At 42.7% G+C, this 18,359-nt stretch overlaps 1 long non-coding RNA gene across 1 annotated transcript in view; it reads left to right on the top strand.

Annotated features, from left to right (window-relative positions):
- The first annotated feature begins 200 nt into the window (after positions 1-200).
- The window catches only part of LOC104874994, a 173,187-nt gene continuing 155,028 nt past the window's right edge, over positions 201-18,359 (top strand). The window contains exon 1 of the long non-coding RNA XR_783916.3: positions 201-629. This is a non-coding gene — a long non-coding RNA (uncharacterized LOC104874994). The remainder of the gene's footprint in view (positions 630-18,359) is intronic.

The following is an 18,359-nucleotide window of genomic DNA, read 5'->3' as shown; positions in this document are numbered from 1 at the left end:
CTGTGTCTGTCTTGTCTTCTCTTAAAAGTATACTTGTGAGGGCCAGGGATTTGGCTCAGCGGTTCAGTGGCCTGCCTTGCAAGTGCAAGGACCCGAGTTCAATCCCCAGTAGCCACCCCCCCAAAAAAAAGTATACTTGTGGACCGGGGATGTAGCTCAGTGGCACTGTGCCTGCCTAAACAAGTACAAGGTCCAAGAAAAAAAAAAAAGTATACTTGTGATTGGATTAAGGGCTGGAGTTCTTGGTGGATGCTGTTGCTGACACTATGTGTGACCTTGGGCAAGCCACAGCTTCCCCGACCATTGGTTTGAATATAAATGGGCCCTCTTCCTTGGAAAAGGCTCTTCAAAATGGAGGCCAGTGTGGTTTCTTTTGTTCCAGCCTCTGAATTCCAAGGAAGATGTAATAGAACTGGATGAGGGCCAGACACTGGAGTGATGAAGGCCTTTCACCACGTGGACAGGCTCCACAATTCTCCAGACTGGGAAGGTGAAGGCTGAGGAGGGAGTATACGTGAAGCCCTTCTCCATATGATCCGGCATACAGACAAGGCAAGACAGATTTGCTCATCCCAGAATCTCCTGAAGCTTAAAGATGTAATTCCAAAATTTGGAGAAGTTGTTTGAAGGTACAGTAGAAAGTGCTGTTTTCTGGGGTGGAGAGGTGAAGGCGGGCAGCTGGATGTGGTGCACGTGGGGCCAGGGAGACCTCAGGTCTGCTCCTGGCGCCAGCTGTGTGATCATGAGCAAATCCCTTTCCTCCCTGAGTCTGAGATTGCTCGTTAGTAAATTGGGGGTAATAAACCTGGTAATAAACCAGAAATGAACTTCCGGAGACTAATTACTGCTCTGCCTACCCACTAGCCAGAACGCCTATTGACTCTGCTTCCTGCTTGTTATTGCGTTTTTTTGTTTTGTTTTGTTTTGTTTTTGTGCCAGGGATTGAACTTGGGTCCTTGCACTTGCGAGGCAAGTGGTGAAACCACTGAGCTAAATCCCCGGTCCCCTGCTTGTTACTATGGATGACTGACTGTGGGTCTCCACACTCAGGCATGAGGCCTCATTTTTTCCTCGCTCAAGGACTGCTTATGTGATTCTCTCTTATCTTTCATATATCTTATTTCCCCCCTCTTTACTAGACTTTTCTCAGGTGTATAAAATTATTATGATTTCTGTCTTAATACACATTTTCTTTAGTACTACTTTTCCCTCTGTCTCAGTAAAATCCCTGCAGCAAAACTTGAGAAAATTTTCTGTGTTCATTGTATTTTCTAGTTCAATGAATCTTACAAAATGAGCACACCCGTGTAGCTTACCACCTAGGTTTTTTGGTGTGTTTGATACTGGGAATGGAACCCAGGACCTTTGCACTGAGCTACATCCCAGTTTTAAAAAAATTTTTTTTGAAACAAGATCTCACTAAATCATTCAGGCTGTGCTCAAATTTGTGATCCTCCTGCCTCAGCCTCTCAGAGTGCTGGAATTACAGGAGTGCAACATCACACCCAGTTTTACTTTTTTTGTAAAATATGTATAACAGAAAATTTACCATTTCAACACTTTAAAACGTACAGTTCAGTGGCAGAACATACACAATGTTGTATGGCTATCACTACTCCTGCTTTCGGTATATTTTCATTGCTTCAAAAGGAAAGTCACCACCTATTAGCCCCTGGCAACCACTAGTCTGCTTTTTATCCTGTGGATTTCTCTATTCTGAAAATTTTATATAAATGGCACCATATAATATAAGATCTTTTGGGGCTGGGGATTTAGCTCAGTGGTTCCGCTGCCTGCCTTGCAAGCACAAGGACCTGAGTTCGATCCCTGGTACCCCCCCCAAAATGGCCTTTTGCATCTGGTTTCTTTCACTCTGCTTTATATTTTTGTGTTGTACAATGTAGAAGTATTTTATTCCTTATTAGTATCCTGAATAGTACCCAGTTGTATGTCTGTACCACATTTTGTTAATTGTTTCATCCATTTATCTACTTCTGCCTTTGCTGTTGTGATTAGTGATGCTATGAACATTACGAGTTTTTTGTTTGAACACTGGTTTTATCTGTTTTTAGACTTTAAATGAGTCACATGGTTTATATTCTTTGTCTGACTTTATCAGTATTCTATAATGTGAGGCTCATCTTCGTTGTGGCATAGAGCAATTTGCTCATTTTTATTGCTGGATAATAGGTCATTATGTGCCTAGGTCACCGTTTATCTGATGAGCTGTTAATGGGCTGTAGATTAGATATGGAGTTAGGCTCCCATACTAATCCTGCTGCGAATGTTTTTGTTCATGTGCTCATGATAAACACATTGGATGTTTTTAAACACGTGCCTGGAGATGGAATTGCTGGGTCATAGATGGTACCCAGGTTGCCATTAGTAGATGTTCCCCAAAATTTACCAATTTCACTCCCACAAGGAGTGTGTAAAGTTTCCTTTGATGCACATCTTTGCCAACACTTAGTATTTTAGTCTCTTTTTGATTTTAGCATTTCTAGTGGGTGCTAATTTTCTCTAAGTTTGACTCAGGGTAATTTCTTGCCTCATCCTTTCCACCTGGACTCCGCTTCCAAAGGCCAGTGCCATTGAGCTAAATCCCTAGCCCCAACCTGAAGCTTTTAGTCTGCTTTTTCCTTCATTTGAAAGATATGTGTTGTACATAATTTTTTTGGGGGGGGGTTTTTTGAGACAGGGTCTCACTATGTAGTTGAGACTGACCTGGAACTCATTATGTAGCCCAGGCTGGTCTCGAACTCACAGTGATCCTCCTGCCTCAGCCTCCTGAGTGCTGGGATTACAGGCGTGAGCCACCACACCCGGCCCTTTTGTGAGTTTTCTTGTTTTTGTTGACCCTGACACTTTTGAGGAGTGTTGATCAGGTGTTTTGTAGGATATTCTACTATTGGAATTTGTTTTTCATTTAAAATGTATACAGAGTGGACACACAGAGCACATGCAAACCAAATTACCCTAGAGGCTGAGCATTGGAAAACAGTTGTTGTTTTCTAAACTAAAACCTCAATATTGAGGTTTAATTGCAGCGTTGTCACTTTGTGCTAAATAAATGGGTTTGGGGTTGCAGTATGGGTACTTGGTCTCTAAAAATTTTGCCGTCACTGCTATAGGCCAAATAAGGTGCTGGGTACTGGGGATTCATAGTAAAGCCAGTGCTCATTTTATGGATGAGGACATTGGATCTCATAGGTTTCAGTTACTTGCTCAGTTCAGCAGCCAGTAAAGGCAAGAAAGGATTTGAGCTCACCCTTTAGAGACTGTGTTCAAATTTTTAGTTTAATAAAATAGAATAAATACGGTGCACACAGTGCTAATATCTAAAACTAATACAACAAACAATTACTAAACACAGTGGCTTGAGCCTCAGTGTTTACATTCAGCAAATTAAATCTATTCTTAGTTACTGAGAATATTGCTCGCTGATGAAGCTGAGTGTAAAATTCACTGATTATAGCAGTACACAGAGATAACCACATGTTTGACAGTTGTAAATATGCCAGTCACTGGAAACTAAACCAAACCAAACACCTGCCTAAACAAAATTCAAAGAAACTTTGAGAATGTGGATACTCGTGTCAGTGTTTAAAAGTGTTTTTGTTGTATCTTAATGCCAAATATATCAAGACCTTGGCGTGTTTTAATTTTAACTTGCCAATTTTTTCAGAAAATTATAGTTACATTGCCAATTCCAGGTCTGGTTAATTTGACTGAGGTTTAATAGGACTTAACATTAAAAGTGCACGTGACCCCAGAATATATATATTGTTTGTTTTGTCTTTTTTGGAACTATGGATCAAACTTGGGACCTTGCCCTTGCGAGGCAGGTGGCAGCACCACTGAGCTAAATCCCTGGGCCTTAGACTATATTGTTTCATATATGGTAGCATTCAAGTTCCAGTGTTTTTGTGTTATCTTTTGATCAAAGTCTTTAAAGAATCACTTTTAGTCTTACAAAAATAAATATTTGTTGCTGAGCACAGTGACACATGCCTGTAATCCTAGTTACTTGGGAGAGCGAAGTAGGAGGATTGTTAAATTTGAGGCCGTCTCGGAATAAAGTGTGCAATGTAGCACAGTGGTAGAGTACCTCTGGGTTCAGTCCCCAGAACCAAAACCAGCAACCAACCAACAGACAAAAAATCAAAATATTTTACAGATACTACACAACCTAGCAGCAAAAAGTGTCTAAAGTGTGTTGTATGTAAATAGCTACCATTCTCCTTTTAACTAGACCACCCGGAGCCTGTGTGTCCACCCTTCTTCTGGGGCCATTTGGTATCAGTGGGGTTTTGTCAGGGGCAGGGCCAGGCAGGCTGCCAGGTGCTCGGCCACTCCCATATACCACATACCAGCTCCTCACTTAAAGTTTAAACTAAAATAACTTAAAACACTGCACACACTTACATGAGTACTTGTAATACACAGAGTCAGTTGAAGAATAACAAAAATAAATGTAGGTGGACGTGGTGGCACACACCTGTAGTGCATACAGCTATTCCGAAAGATGAAGCAGGAGTATTCTAAGTTTGAGCACCGCCTGGGCAATTTAGAGACATCTTGTCTCAGAATAAAAAAATAAAAAGGATGGGACTTTAACCATTGTTGTGTGGATTCAATCTATAGTACTTCTCCAAAAAAGCCCCATATTGAAGCAAAACACCCCCCCAAAAAAAACCCCAAAAGAACAACAAAAAATCATGTGTTGGGCACCTAAATTAGGAAAGACATTGTTCTCAATACTACAAACCCCTGTGTGCTCTCTCAGATCCCATTCTTTTACTCACCCATTGTAGATAATCACCATCCCAAATTGTGTCACTCTCTTGTTTTTCTTTATAGTTTCACACATAGGCATATGTCTCATATGTCAATATGTTGTTCAGTCTGGAGATTTCTTTTTGACTTGTGCTTGAGAGGCAGGCGGCGGAACCACTGAGCTAAATCCCCAGCCCTGGATTTCTATAAAATGAAATCACACTGTATATATTATCTTGTGGTTTGCTTTTTTCATTCAGTATTATACTTACGGGATCCATTCATGCAGTTGTAGCTTATTTAGTTCGTCTTCACTGTTATATAATATCCTATTGTATGTTTCAATCTCTTCTCATGTTTGGGCTGTTTTCAGTCATTTTTTTTATGAATAGTCTGAGCCCATGTGGAGGGAGAGTTTCTCTAGGTATATTATGAAGAGAGGCTTACTGGATCACAGAGTATGCGTGTACTTCTAATGGTCCATCTGCACTCCTGTCAGCAGTGTGTGAGGATTCTCCACACTCCGTATCCTCAGTGCTCTCTGCGGCTGGTCTGGGTGCTACTCAGCTGTGTTTATATCTTTGAGGCCCTTGGCCATATCCAGGCCTTTCTTGGCCTCTGACCTGAGCAGCTCTGGTTTGGTTACACCGGGTTGACCTGGACTTCTGGTTCTCTAAAAGTTTGAGCTTTTGCTTGTGTTGTTGGCTTGGCTCTGAGTGTTGGCACAGAGCTCTAGCATTGGCTCTGGATTCTGGGTCCCAGTATGGCCCTGTGGCTCTAGGGGGGTCAGAGAGGTCAGACATCACTTTCTCATGCCAAGCCAACATGGCATTGGAATCTTCCACCATAGAGGAGACATGCGTGTGGGCCCTCCCACCTGCATTCCTGCCCCACCTTCTGTTACCCTGAGAACCAGGAATCCTTAGGAGAGCTTTAACGGCTTTTCTTGAGGCCTTTTGGCAGGTTAGCATGGGTACTGTCAGTGCTGGCAGGAGGGCATGACATCTGTGCTGGCCCTTGGCCAGGCCACATGGACATTGGTGTGCACAGTGCCAGCTCATCCAGCCTGGGGCCTCAGTACCATTGTGCAGAGCCGGGCCCTGCCCAGTTCAGGACAGCCCAAGCTCCTCCTGTTATCTGGACTGTCCTGCCAGATGCTTCTTGTTTCAATGGTGGCTGCAGCAAAGTGGCACCCTGGGTTCCAGATTCAGAGTCTCTGGGCTTTCCTTTTCCTGGTGTCTACAGTAGCATAATGGCTACCAACACCCAGCTTGGGATCCTGATTCTACCTCTTCCCAACTTTAGTATCTGGTGCTACTACTGACTTGATCTCCCTTAGCTTCTCTTTCCTCATTTGGACACTGTCTACACAGATTGGGTTATGCAGTGAGACAGTGTGTATAAAGTGTTAGCATTTTAGCATTCTTTCTGGTGCACGGGAGACATCAGGCATTCTTTTGGGCAGTTATGGTGATGTCATGGAAAGAACAGGATTTTCATCCTGATGCTGTAACCTCTTCATTCCATCATTTAGCCTGAGACAGACTCGATTTTCTCTATTTGCAAAATGGTAACAAATATTTCTACTTCAGCTGGACGTGGTGGCGCACACCTGTAATCCCAGCACTCAGGAGGCTGAGGCAGGAGGAGCGCTGTGAGTTCGAGACCAGCCTGGGTTACATAGTGAGTTCCAGGTCAGTCTTAACTACATAGTGAGACCTTGTCTCAAAAAACAAACAAACAAACAAACAAAACAAAATATATATTTCTACTTCATTTGGATCATTGAACTAAAATATGTAAAGGGCCAAAAGTGATTGATTGATAAATATTAGTGACAAGTATAAGAGATGCAGGGGCATTGTTTTCTCTGAAAGGAAATAGAAATTAACATAGAGGAGAATCATTTCCCATGGAAAGCCCAAACTTCACATTTTCTTGGGTTTTTTTGTTTGTTTGTTTTTTGGTACCGGGGATCAAACTCAGGTCCTTGTGCTTGCAAGGTAGGCAGCAGAATCACTGAGCTAAATCCCTGGCCCCAAACATCTTATTTTCGAGCAGTCATAAGCATACTGCTTTAAAAAAAAATATTATAAACACTTTGGAAAAGAGAAAAGGAAAAGCACACTGTCTTGTGATCCCACCACCTAAATACACCTTCAGCCTGTTGATGAACTTCCTTCCAGGGGTTTTTGCATGCATTTTATTAAGTGATCATAGTTATAGCATATATACAGTTTTATATTCTGTCTCCCTGAATGCTGTATGGTAAACATTTTCTCATGTTGTTACATGTCTTTATGGCTGCGTGCCATTCTTAAGACCGTTCTGCGAAAAGTCTTCAGTACTTCTCATTTTTTCCTGAGGATTCCAGAAGTCAAATTACTGAGTCAAAGGATGTACATACTTTTTATACTTTCGAATTCATATAGGCAAATTATTATTATTATTATTTTGGTACCGGGGATCAAACATGATCCTTGCACTTGTGAGGCAGGAGTCAGAACCACTGAGCTAAATCCCCAGCCCTAGGCAAATTATTTTCCAAAAAGGTGGTATCAATTCACAGTCATGTCTGATAATGCTCATTGCATTGTGCATCTTTGGCATTGGGTATTATGGATACAGTTTTCTTTGGGCTGATGTCTGAACTATGTCTCATCTTTGTTAGGAGCAGTTGCCAAGCCAGAAAAAGTAAAAAGGAGTTAAGAAACCACAACAAACTTCATTAATGCAGAGTGGTGACGTTGAAAAAGACCTTAAGCAATGTCTTTACTTCTTGTTTCCCTTATCTTACTTTCTGCATTTAGACTATAAAAATGGACAGATATTATGGTTTATTTATAGTTTTAGTGATCCAGGGGATTGAATCAGGGCCTCAAGCATCCCCAACATGCCCTCTCCCACTGTGCTACACTCCCAGTTTCTTAACATAATTTTAAAATTTATTTTTTATTGTAAGAGTAGAAGCCCAATACAGTGATACACTCCTATAACCCCAGCACTCTGGGAGGCTAAGGCAGGAGGATCAAGCCCAGGGCTGGGGATTTAGCTCAGTGGTTCTGCCGCCTGCCTCACAAGCGTGAGGACCCGAGTTTGATCCCTGCTACCGACCGTAGGGCAGCAAACACCGACACGGGATTTCACGAGGAGATACAGGTTCTCTGAAAGGTGGGAGCAGGTTCGGCGATGACAGTCAGACAAAAGCACTCAACACCGAGGTGAAGTTTGCAAATGCTGCTGCAATTTTATTTCTAACTCCAGGTGTTTATATACTAGTTTCAAGGGCACACCTCAAGAGTGATTTCAGGCACAGGCAGGCATGAGAAAGATAGACAATAGTACTGTAAAAACTAAGACCACAAGGTCAAGTTAAGACCACACCTATATACCATCACAAAAGCTAAGACCATTAAGTCAAGGTAAGACCACACCTATACGCAGTCAGAAGGGGAAGTTTGTAAAACAAAGGACTGGCTTCAGCATGTCACCTTCAGGATCACCTTCAGGACTTCACAGTCCGGGGCTCAGGGTCAGCACTTTGGCCGCCCATCCTCTTGTGCCTCAATACCTCCCCATCTCTAGGAACATCTAATTGTTCCTAACCTTTCCTGGGCCCAGAATACAATTCTACAGATAATGAACAAATAGTAATAAAGACAAAATAGAACAGAATTATAGATGAACCCAATGTCCCCAAACTGCAGGCAGAGAGGCCAGCTATTCTCTTCACGGCTGACTTTGCATGCGGTGTGTGCCAAGGACCTCCAGGAGGCTTAACCCCGTGGGGACGATACCTCTGGTCTGGTTTCTGCCAGGTGACCGGCATTGTCACACAGACTCTACTGGAGTGGTCGTGGCAGATCCCCAGTACAAAAAAAAAAAAAGTTCAAGCCCAGCCTATACAAATTAGCAATTTAGTGAGACCATCTATAAAAAAAAAAATCAAAATAACTGGGGACACAGCTCAGTGCGAAGGTCTGGGTTTAATCCCCAATATCAAAAACATGTTGGAAACTGTGGGAAAAGCAATCATTCACAGTCATCCAGTTTTTGTTCATTTCTTCATTATCTTCCAATTTGTTTTTCATAAATATTTTTTCTCCTTTCATAAAACTGCAGCTGTCCTATACTATATGATAATCTTTAGTTTTTACTTAACATGAAAATATAGGTACTTATATGATTATAAGACTTTTTTTTTGGTACCAGAGATCAAACTCAGGACCCTTGTGCTTGCAAGGCAGGCGTGGTGCCACTGAGCTAAATCCCCAGCCCTGGACATAATTTTTAATTGCTGAAAAATCCTCCATGGAGAGGATTTATTAAAATGTATTTAATAATTCTTTTATGCTGTCTCTAAATTTTCACTATTATTACGTAGTGAACATCTCTTGAATAAATCTTCAGTTTTTTGGATTGTTTGCTTAGAAAGATTCTTGGAAATGAAATTTCTGGATCAAAGGATATATTTAAAGACATGATGCCAAACTGCTCTTGGGAAGGCTTATACTAACTGATATCCCCACCAACAATGCACACACGTGTTCAGTTCTCTTTCTGTTTGCAGCAGTGGCTCACCATATTTTAAAAACTCCCAGGATGCAACTTCTGTAGATTTATTTTGGGCACTAGTCCAGTGTTAACCTAACCTTTAATGCTAGGAGATGTTTCCCCTTTTTATTGCAGACCAAATCCTTCCTGGCGAATACAGGTCCCACTTTATTGTAGAAGGCCTTAGAGTTCTTCACTGACAGCATCAATATCTCTTTTCCTTTCTTTGTAAAACCTCACAGTCAAGTTTTCATGAATCATTATAGAAGAAAAGCATTATCATTGTTCCAAGAAGTGCTACAGTGCTGTCTATGGGATTAAAGACTGGAAAAGGTTACCCACTGCCAAGGAAGGGCAGGGCCGCACAGGTTTTGGGATCTACCTAGGAAGGTTCCATCTAATTCCCTCACTGGGTTGTGGCAGCATTGGTAAGGGAGACCTCGGGGAAGGGTCCTGTGTGCTGAGCTGGGTCAGAGCAGATGTTACCAAAAGAGAAGGCATTTGTGTTTCCCTGCATGACATCACTATCCTCTTCTGGTATTAGGGACTTCTCTCTCTCCTTGCCATGACTTTTCCCTGGTCCACAGAATCCCCCTGCCTCTTGGCTAGGGTAATTGATTCATGAGTGGGCACTTGACCCAAACATGACCAGCTCAGTCCTTGCTGGGGTTGGACATGTGAATGATATCTGACATCTTCATTCTGTGTTCCCATGAAGGTTGGTGCACTGGGGTGATTTAGGTTTACAGCTGTTTATCATTCTTAGTCCCTTCCTGTGGAAAAAGCTACCTGCAATAAAAGGCTGGGAATATGGAACTAAGGAGGGGCGCACAGAGACAAGGCAGGAGGGATGGAAAGGCAGAGCCTTCATGCCAGCCAACTGAGCATAGGTTGGAATGGGATTCTGTTTGCATTTACAGGGAGAAAGCTCTCGTGTCCCTGTTGAGGTCTGAGATCTTACATCTGAGAGAGGAGACAGAGTTCTAGGAAGAAGGAGTTGGGGTTGGCACTAGAAGAAAATATAAGTTGTCAGATTCAGACGTTTCAGGTGTTTCAGATGATAGGACGAGGCAAGGTAAGAAGTGGGTGCTGGGAACCGAAGAAGCGAGTCCAGAACTACAAAGGCAGAGATGAAAAAGGGAGCTCTGTGTTGTATTTATCTGGGCACAAGATGACCTGCAGTCTTTCTGGCAGTGGGAATGGAAGTGATGGCTGCACTGAGGAATACAGTGAAAACTGATAGAACCAGAGGCTGATTGGCCACCTCCAATGGTCTGCTGCTTCCCTTTCTGACAGCCCCTGGCCTGCCTTGAGGCCAGATCTTTGTGTGTCAGGGGCTTCCTCTGGTCCACTGGTCACCTTGCCAGTAGTTGTGCCCATTCCATTCATTGGACCCAGGAGACGAATGAGACCTAAGGCTGTGTTTCTGTGCCGCTCTTCTTCCCCTTAACATTAACTGGAGGATAAAGTTCAAACCCCTTAGGTAGGCACCGGAAGTCTTGCACAATCCAGTGTTAACCTATCGTTTCTTGGCCTTTTGGCTAAGATCAAGTGCAGTCCAGCATTAACCGAACACGATTATTCCCACCCCTCTTTCTAGGGTCTGCTAGGTCCCTCACTGTCCTCTGAATATGCCCTCTTCACCTTGATGTTCTTTTTGTGTATCGTTTTATCCACATTATATTATCAAAACATATCTGTGTGCATGTTTGACCTTCCTGCTAGCCCATGATATCCTTGCAGTTAAGGACTAGGACAGACTCACTTCTGTAACGTAGATGCTGGCACACAGTCCAGCTTGTGTACCTAGATACACAGATTCCAATCCTGCTCTGTCATGTGCAGATTATTTGGGCCTAGACAAGTCACTTAATATCAAGCCTCAATTTTCTCATCTGTAAAATTGGGAAAATAATGCTACCGAATTCATATGCTCTCCCAAATAATGTGTATTACATATGGTTATATGTAAGTCACTCCAGTGGGCCCCAGGACAAAAACAGTAAATCTTGGCTATAATGATGACAGTGATCACAGTTAGTACTCTGGAAGTGCTCGTTGACTGAATTTAAGATGTCACTCATGCACAAAGAAAGGAACAATGGCTTCTCTTTCTCCTTCAATCTCTGTCCTCCTTTCTAGAACTTCCTACCAAACATTTTCATCTTCCAGCCCTCACTTGGCGTAGGGAGTGGTCTCAGATTGTTAAGCTTCCCTCCTGGCAGCTTGCCTAGGTTTATCCTTAGAGCCCAGCACCTTCTTCCCTGGGGCCAGCTTCCTGGGGTTGGGTTGAAGTTTCCACATGGGCCATCCTGACACTCCCATGCTGGTTACTCTTCGGGAGTCTGCAGCACCAGAAATGGGCTCCCTGCTCATAGCCAGGACCCCTGTTACCTGTTACCAGGTGGCCCTAAGTCTAAGGAACACTGGTGCCCTCTGCCCAAATATGTAAAACTTAAGAATCAAGCTAATGAGGTATTAAATAAAATGACAGCCCATCCTCCTACCCTGACAAATATACCCTCTTATGACAAGAGGTTAAAAAATGTGTAAAGCTATGTAATTCATATTATGGAAATTGGTAAAATAGCAAATATGACCAAATTTAATCATAATTGTGTTTGAATGCTCTGCAGATAGGTCAGCAATGTTTGACCAATAAAAACAAAAATTAAAAATTAAATTTTTATATATTTTCAGAAAGCTAATTCTTCTCCCTATTTTATTTTATTTATTTTTTGGTATTGGGGCTTGAACTCATGACCTTGTGCTTGCGAGGCAGGCGGTGGCACCACTGAGCTAAATCCCCAGCCCCCAGAAAGCTAATTCTTGATAAAAGTATATTAAAATTAAAAGGTATCTATGAAACTCTTCATTTTCAAAATGTTTTTTGAGAGAATGTACAGTTTTCTCCATAAAGTTATTAGCTATTTTGTTAGGTTTATTTAAGTTTATGTTTTTGGCAGCATTCTCTTTTTAAGAATTATTTTATATTTTTTGCTGATTATAGAACTTCAGTGACTTTATATTGATTTTTAAATTCAGTAATAAACTCTTATTAAAACTAATAATTTCTCTATAGATTTTTGTGTTTTTATGAAGCCAATGATATATATGAATAATGAACGTTTTATTTTACTTTTCCAGTCCTTATACTTTTATTTCTCTCATCTAATACAGTGATGAATGAAAATGCTATAAGTAGGCACTATTTTCTTGGTCTCAAAGGGAAGACGTTCAATATTTCATCATGAAATGGGATTTTTGCTACTGATATACTTTTGGAGATGAAGGAGATTCTATTCTAGATTTCTAAAGATTTGTATTCGTAGTTGTATTTATCATGAATGAATAGATTTATTTTTAAATGTTACTCATCAAGATACCATGATTTTTCTTTAATCTGTCAATGAATTAACTAGTTGTCTAATATTAAAAATGTTGTCTTCCTGAGGTAACTCCAGCTTGGTCAACTTGGTCGCTGCTAGTTTTTTTAAAAGTGTTTGTGTCTGTCTCTATGTCCATCAGGGAAAGAATCTGTGCTCCCGAGTCCCAGGGAGAAAAGATGCCCATCTGCTAGGAATATGGAAATTATGGGTAATGAGACAGAAGTTTCTGTTGTATTCAAACACTGATATTCTGGAGTCTGTCATAGCAACTAATGTTCCTCTAATACACCCTTCTTTGCTAGGGCTGGAGACCAAACCTGAGTTCCTAATGTGAATAATAGTTTCATGAGAAAACCAGAAATGATGTACAGACTCTGTTCTTTTAAGCAGTCAGTTTATTTGTTAGGGAATAACTGACAGTCTGGCTTGGGAAAATACTTACATAAACCTTAAGTCTTTCAAGTCTCTTCAAAATGTTAAAATAATTTCCATGAGTCCTTCCCACGAGTTCACAAACAGGTCCACAGTGGGACCTGTTTGTTCATTGGTTGGATCAAGGAAGTTGCACCTGGGGTTTTACAGTGGCTGTGTCTGGTACAGCCTCCACTTAGCACTTTCCAGGATTCTCTCTCGGGCCTCATACTACCATCAGGAGGTGGGGAATAGAGTTTCCATTTTGTAGCTGGGGAAACAGGCTTGAGAAATGAAGCACTTGCTTATGGCTGCACCGAGACTCAAACCTAGGTGTGTGCAGCCTTGGACTTGTGCTCTGTTGTTCTGGTGGTGCCCTGGAGCCCTTAACTCTGCCTTGATTTTCCCTGGGTTCCTGGGCCTATGCTCCCTGCAGAGGTCTTGGCTTTCAGCCAGTTGGTTCTCAGGACCAGGGACTGGGGTTGCCTCTCTAGCCAGTTCTTCCGTTTGCCCACTCCAACAAGAAGTAGAGCCAAGGCTAGGTGACAGAACCTCGGCATGAAGAGGACCTGTTCACACGTGCCTGGGCCACTGACCTGCTGCCCACATAAAGGAAACTATAAAGGTGCCGTGCTCCTTTCTCTCCATTACAGCTCCACAATCCTACCTTCACATCTACCAGACGTATGGATTCTTTCCACCCTTGGAATCCTAGCCCAGTGTCCTCAGGAATCAGTGTCCATTTTGTTCCTGTGCAGCACCAGCAAGGTTTCTAGAAGCCGTATTTCAGGACTTGTCATCAGAATGCCTGATATCCATACACTATGATTAACACTGTTAAAAAAAATTCTGCAGGCTGGGGATTTGGCTCAGTGGCGCCGTGCCTGCCTTGCAAGCGCAAGGTCCTGAGGTTGATCCCTGGTAAAATTCTGTAGTGCTGTTGATCAAACCTAAGTACATGGAATTTGAGGTATTTTATTTTCAAAATTTTCTGTAGTGTGGAATTCTTACTTTTATAGTTAAAAGTTATGAAAAATTGCCTTACAAGTGCAAGGTCCCGAGTTTGATCCCGGTACAAAAAAAATTTTTTGAAAAATGCAATGAATTGAACAAGCTGTATATTGCTGCATCCCACTCCAAAACTCTACCTGTTAAACAGTATCTGCCCTTCCCCTCCTCCCCAGTCCTCGTAACCAACATTCTGTCTCTGTGTATTTGACCATGCAGTAGCTCATGTCAGTTAAATCATACACTATTTGTGCTTTGTGTCTTGCTTATTTCACTTAGCATACTGTCTTCAAGGTTCATTCATGTGGTAGTGTCTGTTGGAATCAGCTTCCTTTTTGAGACTGAATAATATTCTATTGTGTGTACATATCACGTTTTTTTTTCTAGTCATCTATAGATAGCCAGTTAGGTTGTTTCTTTTGACCATTGTAAATATTGCTACTAGGAATTTGGTGCATTGCTTCAGAATTCAAATTCCAAGTTGAGATTCAATTTTAAATTCTTTTGGAATATACTCAGAAGTGGAATTTCTGCCAAGGAGCTTCTTAGAACTCACTTTTGGGACTTTCTCACGTCATTATTATTTTATTTTTGTGGTACTGTGGTCTGAAGCCAGGGACACGCTACCACTGAGATACATCCTCAGACCTTTAAAAAAATTTTTTTTTTTTTTTAAGTTTGAGACAAAGTTTCCCAAAGTTGCCCAGGCTGGCCTCAAATTCTCCATCTTCCTGCCTTAGCCTTTTGTATCTGTCATGTACACAGCTGGGTCATTATTTTGAACTTCCTCAGCTGTAACAACGCTTTGTCCTTTGAATGTAGGTTTGATTTTTGGAAATTTCTGGCAGCTGTGGTGATGATGGGCAGGGTAGATTTGTTTCTTACCATGTGCTGGCATGGAACTCGGGTTTATGTATGCGTAAAGCAATGCTGGGAAGGGAGGGCATATGTCTTCCTTTACTGATGGGAAACTGAGAGGGGGAAAGGAACTGCCCAGTGGCCAGGGCAGTAGTCAGATGGCCAAGATTCAAGCTCAGGTCTGTCTGGATTTAAAGCCTAAACTTGGCCCATTTCTCTGTCTCTTACTTGGAAGGAATTTGTTGGGTTATCAAATTGGAGAATACTATTTTGGATCAAAAAGGTGTGATTAGTGAGACTAATTTTATAGATTTTTCCAGTAAAAAAGATAACAGCATTGCCTCAAATTTGGAACATAAACAAAAGCAAAAATTAAAAAAATACTCCTATCTCTATCACGGAATGTTGGTCGGTTATCTGTCTCTCCCTGGGCGTGGTGGTGCATGGCTGTAATCCCAGCACTCCAGAGACTGAAGCGGGAGGATCGCCACGAGTTTGAGGCCAGTCTGGGCCACATAGTGAGTTCCGGGCCAGCCTGAACTACACAGTGAGACCCTGTCTCAAAGAAATCTGTGTCTCTCTAAAATTTCCAATTGCATTTCTTCTACACTCTAGCTGGGCATGGCTAAAAACAGATTAGTAGTAAGTGCCCTTAAGAAGCTGTGCCTCTTTCATTTCTAAAGGTTCACCTTGCCCGGAGGTGGGCGGTGAGGTGGAAACCATGAGGAGTGTTGCTGGGATGTCCCTCTGCGGGAGACCTTGCATTCAGCACCCAGGACTGTGGTTAGGCGACAGTCTCCAGCGGCAGTGCCTTAGGGAGCTCTTGCAGTAGTAGCCTTTGAGTCAAGATCTGTCTCTTCCACGGCAGCTCCCAAACCAGGGGCTGGGCATGGGGCGCCGGAACCTGACGCTGCTGGTCACTGTGAGACTCCTCCAGCAGGTGATTTTGCCCCACTGGTGGGTAACTATCTGCTCAAGCCCCTTGGAGTTTCTGTTCCGAGTGATCTGCCTTGTGATCTGAGACATACCATGCCTCAGTTTTCTTTCTTCCTGCTTTTCTTTCCGAGGATCAGATCTGCACTGTGCTCAGAAGGTTTTGCCTGCCCCTTCTGGTTCATCCTCCTTTGTCTTTTACAATTGGTGTTCTCCTAAGAAATATTTCGCTCTGAACTCCAGCTCAGCATCTCCTTCCTGGAGGACCCAGACTGACACAGGGAGTGATAATTGAGATCTGCACATGTTTCTGAGTTTTTATTTAATCTTTGGAAAGTTAAACTCCAAATCTATACATCAAGTAGTGTTCAGCAATGTCATCAAATTTGAATTTAATACAGAGCGTAAATGTATTTGCAAGAGTTGTGTGTTTTCTTTTCTTTTCTTTTTTTTTTTTTTTTTTTTTTTTTTTTTTTTTTGGAGACAGGGTCTCACTATGTAGTTGAGACTGACCTGGAACTCACTATGTAGCCCAGGCTGGTCTCGAACTCACAGCGATCCTCCTGCCTCAGCCTCCCGAGTGCTGAGATTACAGGCGTGAGATTACCGGCTTTTGTGTGTTTTCTTAATATTTTACTCAATCAGATACTTTTATGTCTTTGAGTATTTCTTCACCAAGTGTAACAATGTTTTAAGGAGTACAAAAGTGGTAGAATGGTATGAGAGAACTGTGAGAAACCCTAATGAAAAGTTGGAGATGAAAGAGGATACAACACGGAAACCAAACCAGGCATCCAGACTACAGTAACAGGGATGGGAGATAACACTGAAAAGGAAGAGAACTATTGGGAACAAGTTGATGCTCTTTAAAAATACTGGTTGTGAGCAATCAATAAAATCTGATTCATGCGGGAGATCAGAGGACAGTAAAAATGTGTTACAGCCGAGTGTCTCGCAGTGCAAGCCAGTGTGAATTAAGTGCCGAACACATAAAATAAATATGTAGAAGAAGCCATGTCTGCTGTAACTCACACTGCTGCAGGAGCTTTTAAGAGTTGCTAATAAAATAATAATGCATTTTATTTATCTGATGTCGCGTCGGAAAAGGCAATAATGTGTTTCCGGGTGGCCATGAGTCTTGCTTTGCCGGGTCAGGGAAGCCACGCTGTGGCTCCACCCAGGCCTGGGTTCCCTGGAGCTTTTGCCTTTGTGTGTCACCCTAGTTCAGGCAGTGAAGCAGGCAGCTCAGGCTGAGGGGGGCCTCTTCATCCTGCCCGGAGCGGGTGTCTCAGGTCTTTCTTGGGACATTTGCGGCTGATGCTGGGAGGCAGGGACCCTGCTGCTTCTGTCCCTGGGGCACGTGTCTTGGACTGTGCAGCCCACAGCCCTGTGCCTTGTCCTCAGAGGTCCATCGACTTCCTCGACCCCGGTCACATCCCTTCCTCTGCTCGTGCCCCTGTTGGCCGGAGAACTTCATCTGTGCCCAGCCCGGGGGTTCTTGACCTAACAAGGTGGTGAGCTAAGGATGAGCACCCCCAGCTTGGCCAAACACATTCCCTGAGAGGAATAGGAAGGAAAGGAGTGCTTGTCACAGACTGCAGCAGGTCCATTTTCCAGGCCACACCACAGCCCTTGAGTGCAGAGTTGGGTCATCCACATCTTGTTCCTTTCTGCAGTGCCTGCCTGGGAATTTCTGTGGAGCAGAAAGAAAGCACATGGGCTTATCCTCGATAACAATAAAATAGGGTTTCTTATATAGAGCCAATAGATTTAATTCTCCCTACACTTCCCACCCGCTAAGCCATCAAATGAGCCAAAGACATGAAATTTGGAGTAAAAAAACCTACCAGGATGAAGATCTATGTTTGCTAGCAAATGGTCACGTGACTCTAGCCATGTTCTTTAACTCGTGTGAGGCTGAGACTTTCTGTTTGAAAATGAGAATAGCATTTTTGTTCAAAACTGGAGCCCAGCCAGGCAGAGTGGTGAATATCTGTAATCTCAGCACTTCGGAGACTGAGGCAGGAGGTTCGCCATGAGTTTGAGGCCACCCTTGGGTGCATAGTGAGTTCAAGGCAGGCTGGACCACATAGACCTTATCTCAAACAAAACAAAACAAAAGCAAAAATCCAAGACAAAACAAAACAAAACTGGAGCCTGCATTGTGATAAGACTTGACATTCGTTATCTCCAATTCTCTTGATATCCTTGTAAAGTAACTAGTTAGGGTCACATTTTGTGATTGATGAGGTGGCTTCTGGAATTAGACGAGTTCAAATCCCAGCTCCACCTCTTGCTAGCTGGGTAGTGCTGGGCATGGCACATAACTTCTCTTCTTTGTATTCTCCTCTCTGGTAACCCCAGGGATCCTCTTTTCTCCCCAAACCTCCTTGAGGTGGTTGTAGGGATCCTTAGCCACTGTTGAGCTGC

This window comes from Fukomys damarensis, unplaced genomic scaffold (genome assembly GCF_012274545.1).
Source record: "Fukomys damarensis isolate Sample0158 unplaced genomic scaffold, DMR_v1.0_HiC HiC_scaffold_13, whole genome shotgun sequence".
Lineage (NCBI taxonomy): Eukaryota > Metazoa > Chordata > Mammalia > Rodentia > Bathyergidae > Fukomys > Fukomys damarensis.
The sequence above is the reverse complement of the archived record's forward strand: the minus strand, read 5'-3'. Positions and strand labels throughout refer to the sequence as shown.